The sequence below is a fragment of the Aquarana catesbeiana genome, linkage group LG07, assembly GCF_042186555.1.
Source record: "Aquarana catesbeiana isolate 2022-GZ linkage group LG07, ASM4218655v1, whole genome shotgun sequence".
NCBI classification, from domain to species: Eukaryota; Metazoa; Chordata; class Amphibia; order Anura; family Ranidae; genus Aquarana; species Aquarana catesbeiana.
In genome coordinates, this window is record NC_133330.1 from 285,394,781 (window position 1) to 285,406,858 (window position 12,078).

Sequence of the window (12,078 nt, forward strand, 5' to 3'; positions counted from 1 at the left end):
TACCTCTCACCATGTGTTCATCTCTAGAGACCAACCACTCTCACCTGACTGCTGTTATAATCTCTCCTCTAAGCATGGCTCCACCCCAGCTCCTATCAGAGAACTCTATATTAACCTGTGCACTGCAGGCCAGCCCTGCTGATCAACATTGTGTGTTTGGCTTCCTGTTTCCTGCTTGCCATGTGCTCTGCGTTTGTCTCTGTTACCGACCTTGGCGTGTTCTCGATTATTGCTGTCTGCTCGTGACCCTGACCTTTTGGCGTGTCCCCGACTATCCCTGTTTGCCTGTGACCCCAAACCTTTGGCGTGTACTTTGTTGTCCTTGTCTGCTAGTTGCCCCGACCTTGGCTTATTGCCTTACTATCCCTATCCTCCTGTTGCCTACTGTGGGCGTGAGCTAGGGGACCCTGGGGGTCGTGACATGGAGCCAGTTGCAGCCCAGTCCATCCTCACCACTAGAGGCTCTGGTGAACACCTGCTGGCTTTTAGACTCCGCGCCCTAGGGAATCTTACGCTCTAACCCCGGTGGGATCCATGTTGGTGTTCCAGCAGCCCTGCCTTCCTTTACCACCCTGACTCCCATCCGCAACAGTCAGCCTTAGGGTTCACTACCTTGCGGTGCACTCCTGATCCCAATGGTGTGTATCTGTCACCTGGCCTCAGGTGGCCTGACATTAAGTGAGTTAAGCCAGACATTATGGTTTGCCTTGTGTTCTGTCTTGTAGGCATAATATCATTTATCATGGTGGATAAAATACAGCGCCTGATTTTTTACCACAATTCATCGACCTGTACCGGGATCTGCCCTGTCTCTGGAAGGTCAAGAGTCGAGATTACTCCAATAAAATCTTGAGGAAGGCAGCGTTAGAGAAACTGCTCCAGTTGGTGAAGCCTTTGTACCCCAGGGAAGACATCAACTATGTCAAGAACAAAATTTCCAACCTGAGGAGCACTGCTGAGGCCACAGCTCCAGAGGTCCACACAGGTCCTGTTGCACAGGATGAAGATGTGGAGGAGCCCAGCTTGACTCAGGTATAGCATTGTTGAACATATTTGTATCCAAAAATACAATGATGATAACTAGACTTTATTGTTCAAATATTTCTGCCTTAACAAAGTGGTTTACATATCAATAGACAGTAGTGCCCAAAAATGATTTGAACAAGAATGAAAAATGATGGTGTCAGAATGATAGTCTTTGCTATTTGTCCACATTCAATTTGCAACAGTGAGGAGATCAAAATTGTATGTGATTGATGACCAAACCCTAAAAAAAATCAAATTATGTCTCATTTTCATACACAGGAAAGTGTCAGTCAGGAGGAGCCCAAGGCCAGTAGCCAGACTGAGTCCCAGATCCCTCCCCTACGCCCTCCTGCTAAAAGGGCCAGAAAGAGCAGAAATCTGGACGAGGTCACAGCTTTCTTCCTCAGCCAGGCCACTACTGCCATCCGTACTAACCCAGATGAGTGCGAGGGATTTGGCGTGGTTACAGCCAATAGGTTAAGGGGGATGACCAGTGCCCAGAAAAGAAGATGCAAGGAGCTCATCCTGCAGCTCCTCAACAGGGGGGTGACGGGCGAGATATACGCCACCACCCACCTATGTGATTTTGTGGGCCCGCATACACAACCTCCACAGCCAACCCACCCACCACAGCAACCCCACTCACCCACCACAGCAGCATGGTGGTCAATGGCAATACCAGCCCCAAGACTCCCAACAAGGCCACTGGTCTGGGGATTTTCACCCCTTCCACACTTATTAATTATTATTTTATTTTTTGGTTGAATAATGATTTGATTTGTTATATTTTCTATATTTTTGGATGCATAGAATGCACTTTTTGGTTAAGTTCTATTGGCAGATAGCACTAACGGTCGGATTTTAGGCAAACAGTCTGTCATCACAAAATTCCCTGCCGAAAATCCGATTGTGCGTACGAGGCTAAGCACCAAATATAGCCAGTGCTGTCTTAGGGAATCCCAGGGAGGCACCTCTCCAATGTTCAGTGGGCACACTTAAAACTGTTTCAGGTGCACCATCCTGTATTAGAGTTCTAGTCAGCTTCTCAGCAGCTTTAGCTCACCTTGCTTCCTCTTCCAGGATTGACTTGGCCCTCTAATGTAAACACAGTTGACAGTTGGTGTCATACAGTGGCAAGTAAAAAGTATGTCTTTTTAGTCTTTCCTGAACTTAGAATTGGATTTTTCAGGTTTTCAAATCATCTCTAAAAATCATTTTAAAATCACAGTTGGAAACTCATAGGTCCATTCCAGTAGTTTCCACCATCCCAGGTGGAAACAAAACATCCCTGAAAGTAAATTTCATCAACTTCATCGAAATTGCACCCTTATATGCTTTCGGTGTATTACTTTTTAAAGTAAAAAAAACCAAAAAACTTTATAGCGCAAAAATGTATAGAAAAAGGCTACCCTCAGAAAGTGATCGATGACGCTCTTATCACATATTTAGATCCTCTTGCAAAAAGTCCCCATACCTAGCTCAGACCTAATACCTATCCAGATTCATTACTCAGTTTCATTTTAAATATAAATCCATGGAAAAGATCCTCATCAGACACTGGGATATCCTTCTGCAGCACCCTATATTGGGGCCACTTATATTAAACACACCAAAATTCACTTACGGTATCTTGGTGGCAGAGTGTCCGTCAGTGTTGGTGACTAGATAGATTCCTCCGGTTTACCTGCTCTGTCACCTAGACACCTGTGTTTCAGTGGCCTTAGGTGTGATACAGGCCTAAAAAAAAGAAAAAAAAAAAAAAAAAAGATTAATGTGTCACTCCTGCTAAGGCCAAAGGCCAGAAAGCCAGAATCTGTGATTGATGTGTGTAACTGATGGGGCGGATGGAATTTAAGGTCAATGGGCCTGCAAAGCTGTATGTGGATCTAGGGAGGGAGAACTGGCTTAACAACTCCTGTCAGAACTGGAATGTCACCTACTGCTACACAAATGGCAATGAAAAAAAATAGAAAAAAACATGCACCAATGGAAGGAGCAGCAGACCAAATGATACAAATTAATTTATTGGACTGTTGGACTCTTTCATAATTTGGTCTGGTGCTCCTTCCTTTGGTGCAAGTTTTTCTGGTTAGCTGCTGGGTATCCACAGTGGTGTAGCCTTGTCTGTTTTGAGCATCCTAACCTGAGCCAGTTAGCTCTCTGAATGTTTTTTGTTTTCTGATTACTTTGTATGAACTCACATCAAAGCCCCAGTGTCTTTTGGATGCTTTTTACTTAATCGGCAATAAAAAAAACTGGCAGAGGTTAAAAGCCAAGAAAAAATGTTTTGTTTGAATTTTAAAGGAAACTTTTGGTATGAAAAATATAATCATTGCCAGCTTTCCTTTAAAAAATGCCTGTCTGTCATGCTGATCCTTTGCTTTAATGCTATGTCAGTTACTAATGCAGAAGCACAGATGAATTTGTTTCACTGCCAAAAAATGGGATAAGAGAACTGAGATGGGCCAGTTAGAACATTATTTAGCTTGTACACTTGTAAACTGGTTAACTTAACTGTACATGTGTTGCCTGAAGTTGAATTTTAGGACCTTATATGTAGGGCAAATTAACACTAGCAATACTTACTGTTGTCCACTCAACAATAGGAACAGGATCATTAATGCCGCGTACACACGGTCGGACTTTTCGTCTACAAAAGTCCAACGGACGCCGACGGACTAAAGCTGGCTGGTAATCCGATCGTGTGTGGGCTTCTCCGGACTTTCAGCAGACTTTTTCAGCCTCAAATCCGACGGACTTTAGATTTGAAACATGCTTCAAATCTTTACGTCGTAACTACGACGGACCCCGAAATCCGCTCGTCTGTGTGCTAGTCCGACGGACAAAAACCCATGCTAGGGCAGCTATTGGCTACTGGCTATGAACTTCCTTATTTTAGTCCGGTGTACGTCATCACGTACGAATCCGTCGGACTTTTGTGTGGTCGTGTGTAGGCAAGTCCGTTCGTTAGAAAGTCTGCTGCAAGTCCGCCGAAAGTCCGCAGGAAGTCTGTCGGACAGGCTGTCGGACTTTTGTAGACGAAAAGTCCGACCGTGTGTACGCGGCATAAGAGACCTTCCTCTGCAGCTTCATTCCACTGGTGCTTCCCCAGCAGCAAGTGAGGCTCAGGTTAATTTTGTTTGATTTAAAGGGGAACTAAAATCTCCTATCCTTCACAGCCAAGGAAGCTGTCATCTTAAAAAATAACAAACAAAAATTCCCAGCTCACTTACCAGCCAGCCTGCAACAAACCGAACTGACCATATCTAACAGTTCACTTTGGGGGTTTAGTTTGCACACATTTGCAAATATATGCATAAGCTGCAGTGGCCACATCATGGCACCCCAGTGTACTGCAGTCCTAATGTTATAATTTTGAGTCTCCTGAGTTAGAGCACATATATAATAATGAATAGATTAAGGGCAGGTATGCCTGGAAGGACCCCACCCCTCCTTTAAGGTATAGGCACGCACTGGACACCCAGCAATAGCACAACGGCAGCGATGGTATCCTGTGCGTCCCCTCACTGATTCACCAACAGTACAAACAAATGGCAGCCACCCCAATCTATAACTGGCCTTTGCAGCAAGGAGCACATAGAAGTGCGACGCATGTCAAAAATCAACAAACAAAAATTTCCAGCTTACTTACCGACCAGCCTGCAACAAACCAAATTGACCTGTCTAATGCCGCGTACAGACGATCAGACCTTCCGACAACAAAACCGTGGATTTTTTTCCGATGGATGTTGGCTCAAACTTGCATACACATGGTCACACAAACGTTGTTGGAAATTCTGAATGTCAAGAATGCGGTGACGTACAACACGTACGACGAGCCGAGAAAAATGAAGCTCAATAGCCAGTGCGGCTCTTCTGCTTGATTCCGAGCATGCGTGGACTTTTGTGCATCGGAATTGTGTACACACGCTTGGACTTTTCGACAAAAATTTTGTTGTTGGAAAATTTGAGAACCAGCTCTCAAACATTTGTTGTCGGAAATTCCGAAACAAATGTTCTATGGAGCATACACAGTCGGAATTTCCGACAACAAGCTCACATCGAACATTTGTTGTTGGAAATTTCGATTGTCTCTGAACGCAGCATAACAGTTCACATTAAAAACAAAAAGGGAAGAGAAAGGCGCCTTCTCGCTAATCCACATCACCAGGGACTCAGCTGCAGAACATCTCTCTCCCCCAGATAGACGAGGATTACAGCGATCTGCATGAGGACTAATCATTGTATGCCTATGACCTCTTAGTCTCTTGTAAGTGTTTTTAATGCCATTGTTCCTGTAATAAATTGTTTAACTACTGCACTTAGAGGTGCCTTTCTCTTTTCTTTATGACCCTCCAGAGCTGCTTCATCTCTACAAAGTGCTGCCTCCAGTGCCATCTCTCCACTGCTACAAAGGACCGGATACCCAGCCTCACCAGAGCGCCCTCATCTCTCTCTCTTTTCGTTAAAAACAAGGGGTTTTGTTTGCACACATTTGCAAATATATGCATAAGCTGCAGAGGCCAGGTCACGTTTGTTTGTTGTTCTTTTGAGATGCATCACCCTTCCATTTGCTCCTTGCTGCAAAGGCCAATTATAGATTGGGGTGGTTGCCAATTGTTTGGTGAATTGGTGAGGGGATGCACTGGATACTTTCTCTGCCATTGTGCTATTGCTGTGTGTCCAGTGCATCCCTATGCATTTAAGGAGGGGTGGGCTTCCTCCAGGCGTACCTGCCCCCAATCTATCCATTATTGTATTTGTGCTCCAACCCAGGAGACTCCAGTGCCAGAACTCCAGTGGGCCAATACCATTAAGCACATGGGGATAAGATGGATCCGGTGTGGGAACAGGCTCCGTCGTGGTGGGCAGTCCAGTGTTGGTGGCCAGCAATTTGAGGCCCCCTATATGCCAGGATTGCATAGTGGTTGCTACTACTTGGGCTTGCCAAGAGCCCTCTCTGTTCCTTGGCTGGTTTGTGGGATGCTCTGGAATCCAGGTGAGACAGCTTGTTGGTGGTGCCCTTTCTTTCCCTTTTTGGTGTAGTTTCGATTGCAGCCCATGCTATTTGAGTATTTTTGTTACCTAGTGCACAGGGTTTCTTCCTTTTTCCAATGGGATCCAAAATAAAAATAATTTAATTTACTAAGTAATAAGTATTTGTATGGCCATTTGAATGATTGATGTATATGACCTACATTATACATATATACAGTTCTATTTTAAAGTGGTTGTAAAGGCTGAAGGTTTTTAACCTTCATGTATTCTATGCATTAAGGTAAAAAACCTTCTGTGTACAGCTCCCCCTCAGCCCCCCTAATATTACCTGAGCCCAATCTTGATCCAGCGATGTGCATGAGACCCGAGGCTCTCCCGGGTCTCTCCCTCCTAAATGGCTGAGATGCAGCAGCACCATTTGCTCCTGCTGCTGTCAATCACAGCCAGTTTGGCGGGAGCGGAGGGCGGGGCTGAGCCGTGCTCTCTGTGTCTTATGGACGCAGAGAGCCGGCTGGGAAGCAGGAATGCACAAGTGCCCCCACAGTAAGCAGCTTGCTATGGGGACATTCGGCAAGGGGGAGGGGACCTGAGCACCAGTGGGGGAGAAAAGGAGGATCTGGGCTGCTCTGTGCAAAACCACTGCACAAAGCAGGTAGGTATGACATGTTTGTTTTTATTTTGTTTTTATCAAAAATGTTCCTTTACAATCACTTTAAGATCTTCCTAGTGCTTTTTGGTGGCCTTAGTGCATCCTGGCTGCTTTGACCTTCCGGTATGAAAAGTGGCCTCCTGGTGGTTCAACAAGTGACGGCATCTAAAAGGTTTTGAACCATTATGGCTATACATGGTTTTATGAAATTTTTTTGCCACATTGTGAGTGAACAAATCATATATGTACACAGTATCATGCTTTGCTACTTGACTTTTTTTACATATACAGTATTTATTGGATGTACTTTGTTACAGATATATTACCGTATATGTTTCTACATGCTACACCCCTGAAGAAAAAGAAAGTCTGAAACGTATTGGGTGTTTCTCTGCTCACAGGGCCCTCAAGAGGTCATACATATGTGAACAAGAGATGTGAAGTATCTATGTACAATGAGATAAATGCATGAATATGGTGTACAGTGTTATTTTTAAACAAAACAAAAAGCCGTAATCTGTTTTTTTCTTCTTTTATGGTTGTTACTAATAAAACTTGTCAAAAATCTTTTTAACATAGGATATTATGTTGTGTTTAACTTTAAAGTCCCATGGGGGGTAATTGATAGATTAAAAATACCTGGTGAGAGTGAAATTCAGCAGCTGGTTATAGTCAGTAGTGAAAACTGGTTTAGTGAAAGTTCCCTTGGACACACACGCCATCTGGCCCCCATTCCGATGTAGCACCCTCCTGGTTAGGTTATAATGATGTTAGGTAAATTTAGTCTTTTTGGCTCCTCTGTAATCATTGGAGCAGTTGTTGATTTATTTTGGCTATTCTGGGTTTCACAGGCTGCAGGTTTGATTGCTCTTTCCTGCCTTCCAGAAGGTTCTGAAACATAGGAATGGAGCAAGGCAAATGGGCAGCACGAATATTTATGGTGCCACAGCCAATCCTTAGGGAGGTGTGCCCAGAAGGTGGTTGATGAGCACATCAATAGTCTGAGCTGTAGAACAGCAGTCTTTGTGTTCAAGGGTTTCCACCTGTACAGGTGGGGGGGGGTTACCCGCACCTCCAGCCGTCCTACTGTTTTAAGCTGCTGTTCCTCAAGGTCCCCAGAGGATTCACCTACGGATCCAATCCGCACAGTTTCACTGGAAGGCATCTGGAGGAAGCTAAATGGGCACAGCTGACCTTGTGAGTACTGCTTTGCTACAAGATCCTGGTGACTGTGTACTATTGGGATTGCTGGGCCTTGTAGTTCCTCTCAAGAGAGGTAAACATCGACTAGTCCCTTTTAGTTTTGTGGAAAGACTTTGAGCTAAGTAGTTCCTCCCCTAGTACATACTCCTCTCCTCCAGTTACTCATGGGAGGACTGTCATTTAGAGCTGGGTCAAGTAGTTCCCCTCCTGGGAAGTACATACCTCTGGCCTCTACTAGTCTTAAGGGAAGGTTGTATTCTGACCTGAGTAGAAGAACCGTTCCTAAAGTTTACAACATAGAGAAGTGTGTCCTCTTGTTTCCATTAGTGGTCCAGGAGTATCCCATACTACCCTATACCCCATCCAAGTTATTCAACACTAAAACCACAAAAATGACATTCCCTAGACTGCTCTTTGTGTCAGTTTGCCTGGACTGTGCTCTGTGTGTGCTAGAAACCCTGGCACTAGTGAGGAAAAACTCTGGCCATCATCATTATCTGCGCTAGTGCTACTAGGAGGAGTGTAGTGACTGTATAGTACTTTATTTATCATCAACCAGCATCCCTCTTGGGGGTAGCTCTACACCCATGAGACTCAGGTCTTAGATTTGATCACCTATGAACTAAACCAAGAACCACTGGAAAGTTAAGGCCTTGTAAACAAAATGTAAGTTGTGACTCCTGACGAGGCCTAGGGTTGAAGAAGTGTAAAACCTTAGTGTGTGTGGAGCCAGCTGGACTGAGTTGGAACCTTGCTTGTGGGCTGCGGCCCATATGGAACTGGCTAAGCAACCCAGACACCAGATGGCCTACCTTCAGGCTGCCATTGCTGGCCTTTTCTCAAAACTAGCTACTTGTCTGCCTCTGACTTCATTGATTTTTTAGCCACTGACCCAAAACAAGTATGCAATCAAAAGTCAGCGTTCCTGATCTGCCTACTTGTTTTAAGGTTTGAAGCCAGTGAAGCAGGAAGAAGATAAGGAATTTAAAGTGGTTCTAAATTCAAAACATTTTTCTACCTTAATGCGTTCCCTGCATTAAGGTACAAAATATCCCAGTAGCTGTATGCTCTCACAGGACACAGAGGCATCAGCAGGAGCCAACGGCTGTCCATCAAATCCTGTGGGCAGAGAGTGAGGGGCAGGGCCAAGCCTCGCTGTGTGTGCCTATGGATGCACTCAGCCTGGCTCGGGAGCATGTCTGCATGTGTACCCCCAGAGCACACAGCTTGCTATGGGGACACACGCACTGGAGGAGGAGCAGAGAGTGCTAGTGGGGGACCCCAGAAGAGGCGGTAAGGGTCAGCACTGTGCAATATCACTGCACAGAGCTGGTAAGTATTAAAAAAAAAATTATTTTAGGTAAACAAAATGCATTCTTTAGAACCACTTTGAGAAAAAAGATGTCTGCAATTGCAGCCTTCATTTTTTTTGCAAAACAGGTTCCGTTTAAAAGTCTGGAATCCTAAAAAAAAAATAAATTAATTAATTAAAAAAAGGGCAAACCAGCAAAAACTTCCCACTAAGAGAATGTTTTCAATAATAATATTTAAGGGGATATTACAGGGGGATATTAAATAACCACAATGATGTCAAGCTATTCTGACCTTAGAGATAATATCTGGTACCCAGCAAGCATCAAGACTTTTTAATAACATTCACATACAAAAGGAAAGAAGGTAATTTTGAGAAAGAAAATGCATCAAAATGGTCAGATGTGGTTAATGTGGGCAAATACGATTTAAAAGTTCTCATCAGAAAAGTTGTTTATGAGCTTGTTTTGTTTCACTTTGTTTTCATGGTTTCCGCCTCGTATTTCACAATTGCATTTATACATGATTTCATTCTCTTTCTGGCCAATTTAGGACTACTCTGAAACCAGAGCATAATGTTGCACAAACTCCCCAAAACAGATCATAAACAGAAGTATATGGGGCAGCTGGCCAATTTAGGTAAAGTGGTAATGTGTCTGAACACTTTTAGAGTTGATCATATATGAAAGATGTAAAAATTCGGTGCCTTGATGAGTTTCTAGGTTAAAGTGTATGTAGAGCCAAAATATTTACTGTATATTGTTATAGTTTTTGGTAGAATGTGAAATGATTAGACATTTAAATGTGATACCAATGCATGATAGAGTCAAATGCCCATATTGGGATGTTTTGACTGGTTTTGTAGTCTCTTTTTCTATCTTATATAATGCCATTTCTAGCAGAAACCTAAATGGTGTGTAGCCAACCTGCCTAGTGATTGTAAACGATCACCTTGTAAAACAACCATTTAAAATAGAAATGAAAGGCAAAACATCTGTGAATAGATATAAAAAAAACATTATAAATACATTGTTTCCCCTTTCTTATAAGTGATCACATTCCCTCTGTTCTCAGCTGCATAAGAGCTGGGGGAGGAGAAACAGCAGTACACCAAGCTTCACAGTGAAAGGCTGTGCAGGTGGGGCGTGTCAGGGCAAGTCTGATCATTGGAGGAGAGCAGGCTGAGAACTCACCACCCTGTGCTCTCCTGCCTAGTGTGGTCAGCTTTGCAGCGTCTTCTGTCAGTAGGTGGCATTGTCACCTCTGGGATTAGTCTAAGCTCAAACAGTAGGTGTGGATTATGACTAGTCATAACTTTTTCCTGCCAACCACTAGGAGATTCCTGTGCCAATGGAACATTATGAGAAAGAGTATAAATATTGGGGGATGGTTGATACAAATTCTCTTCCCCCTAGGTTATGGCTCAGAGAGGGTACCCGCTAACCTGAAGGGGCCTGGTGGTAATTAGGCCTTCAGCTGAGGCCTTTGCTGCTGATCTTCACTGGAAGCAGAGTGGAGTCCCATGGAGGCTCATTGACTCCCCTGCGGAAGATTAAAGACAAAATGGAGTTCCATGGAGGTTGGTTTACTCTCCTGTAGAAAAAGGATGCTGCTACTGATGATGATTGCTAAAGTGTTCTAACACAGGAGTGTTGGTCTTAACTTAAAGGCTCTTTTCCTGTGTTGTGCCAAGTGAAGTGACAGAGTTTTGCTGAAGTCCTGAGTGTTTACAACCCTAACCCTCTCTCCCATGGACTGTGAGAAATTAAATGTTTTTGTTGTTTCACCTATAAGTGACTGGCACCAATCTGCCTACATGTCCCACTATGGCGCCAATTTGTCTACATGTCCCACTATGCCTAAGCAATCTACCCCTGATGGAAATGTCAGCCCACCCTGTTTCTGGGGGTACCAGCATGCTTCCAAGGGTCGGGGGGTGCTACAGGTGGATCATAATTGTCTTATTTGGGATATAGCAGATATGGGGCGACAAAGGGAAACTCTTATGCCGCGTACACACGAGCGGAATTTCCGACAGAAAGAGTCCGATGGGAGCTTTTCATCGTATATTCCGACCGTGTGTATGCCCCATCAGACTTTTTCTGTTGAAAATTCAGACGGACTTAGATAGAGAACATGTTCTATATTTTTCCGACGGAACAAATTACTATCGGAAAAAACACTCGTCTGTATGCTGTTCGGTGAAAAAAATACCCCCAAATAAGGTTGTGGGACTTTAAAGGCAACAGTGTAATGTAAAAACGATTTTATTCCATAGAAAAATTTATATATGTATACAAAACATTAGCATAGTTAATAAACATAACACAGTGAACACAATAAAAAGCTGAAACACAGCTGTACTGATGTGCATTGGATAAAGATGCTTGTAATGTCTTCCACAAAGGCCTACGCATTTCGAGACTGAAACTGACCGTCCCTTCGTCAAGGGCGACTCATGGGACAAGCTCTTACCAAACATGACAGTGTTGGAGCACCCATTGCCCAAATCACGGTGGCGGATATGTCAAAACCACCCACGGATGCAAAAACCGGAGCCTGGGTGTGTGTGGCTGGCCCCACTCTGCCCACACTGATCCACCCCCAAAAAAGAGACACCGAATCACGGAGCTCATCCAAGAGGGTAGAGTGTCAGGAAGGCACAGACCCAAGTGGATGTCTGAGTGCTAGAGAATATACAGTGGTGAATCTAGGGCGAGTAGAAAAAAGGGCTATATGAAGGGAGTGTGGGGTACCAATTGAATGGTCATTGATTAGCTCGCATGAACATATTGATCTTCACACCAGCAGAGTCGGTATAAGGCTCTTTAGTTAGTGGGCGTCAGATCTTGCAGCATCTATGACCAAACGGGTCGCCTCCGTTCAGGGCA

At 44.1% G+C, this 12,078-nt stretch overlaps 1 long non-coding RNA gene across 1 annotated transcript in view; it reads right to left on the reverse strand.

The window, feature by feature from the left end:
* The window catches only part of LOC141103618 (uncharacterized), a 44,100-nt gene that overhangs the window by 3,779 nt on the left and 28,243 nt on the right, over nt 1-12,078 (reverse strand). The window contains exon 2 of the long non-coding RNA XR_012235346.1: nt 2,651-2,763. This is a non-coding gene — a long non-coding RNA (uncharacterized lncRNA). The remainder of the gene's footprint in view (nt 1-2,650; nt 2,764-12,078) is intronic.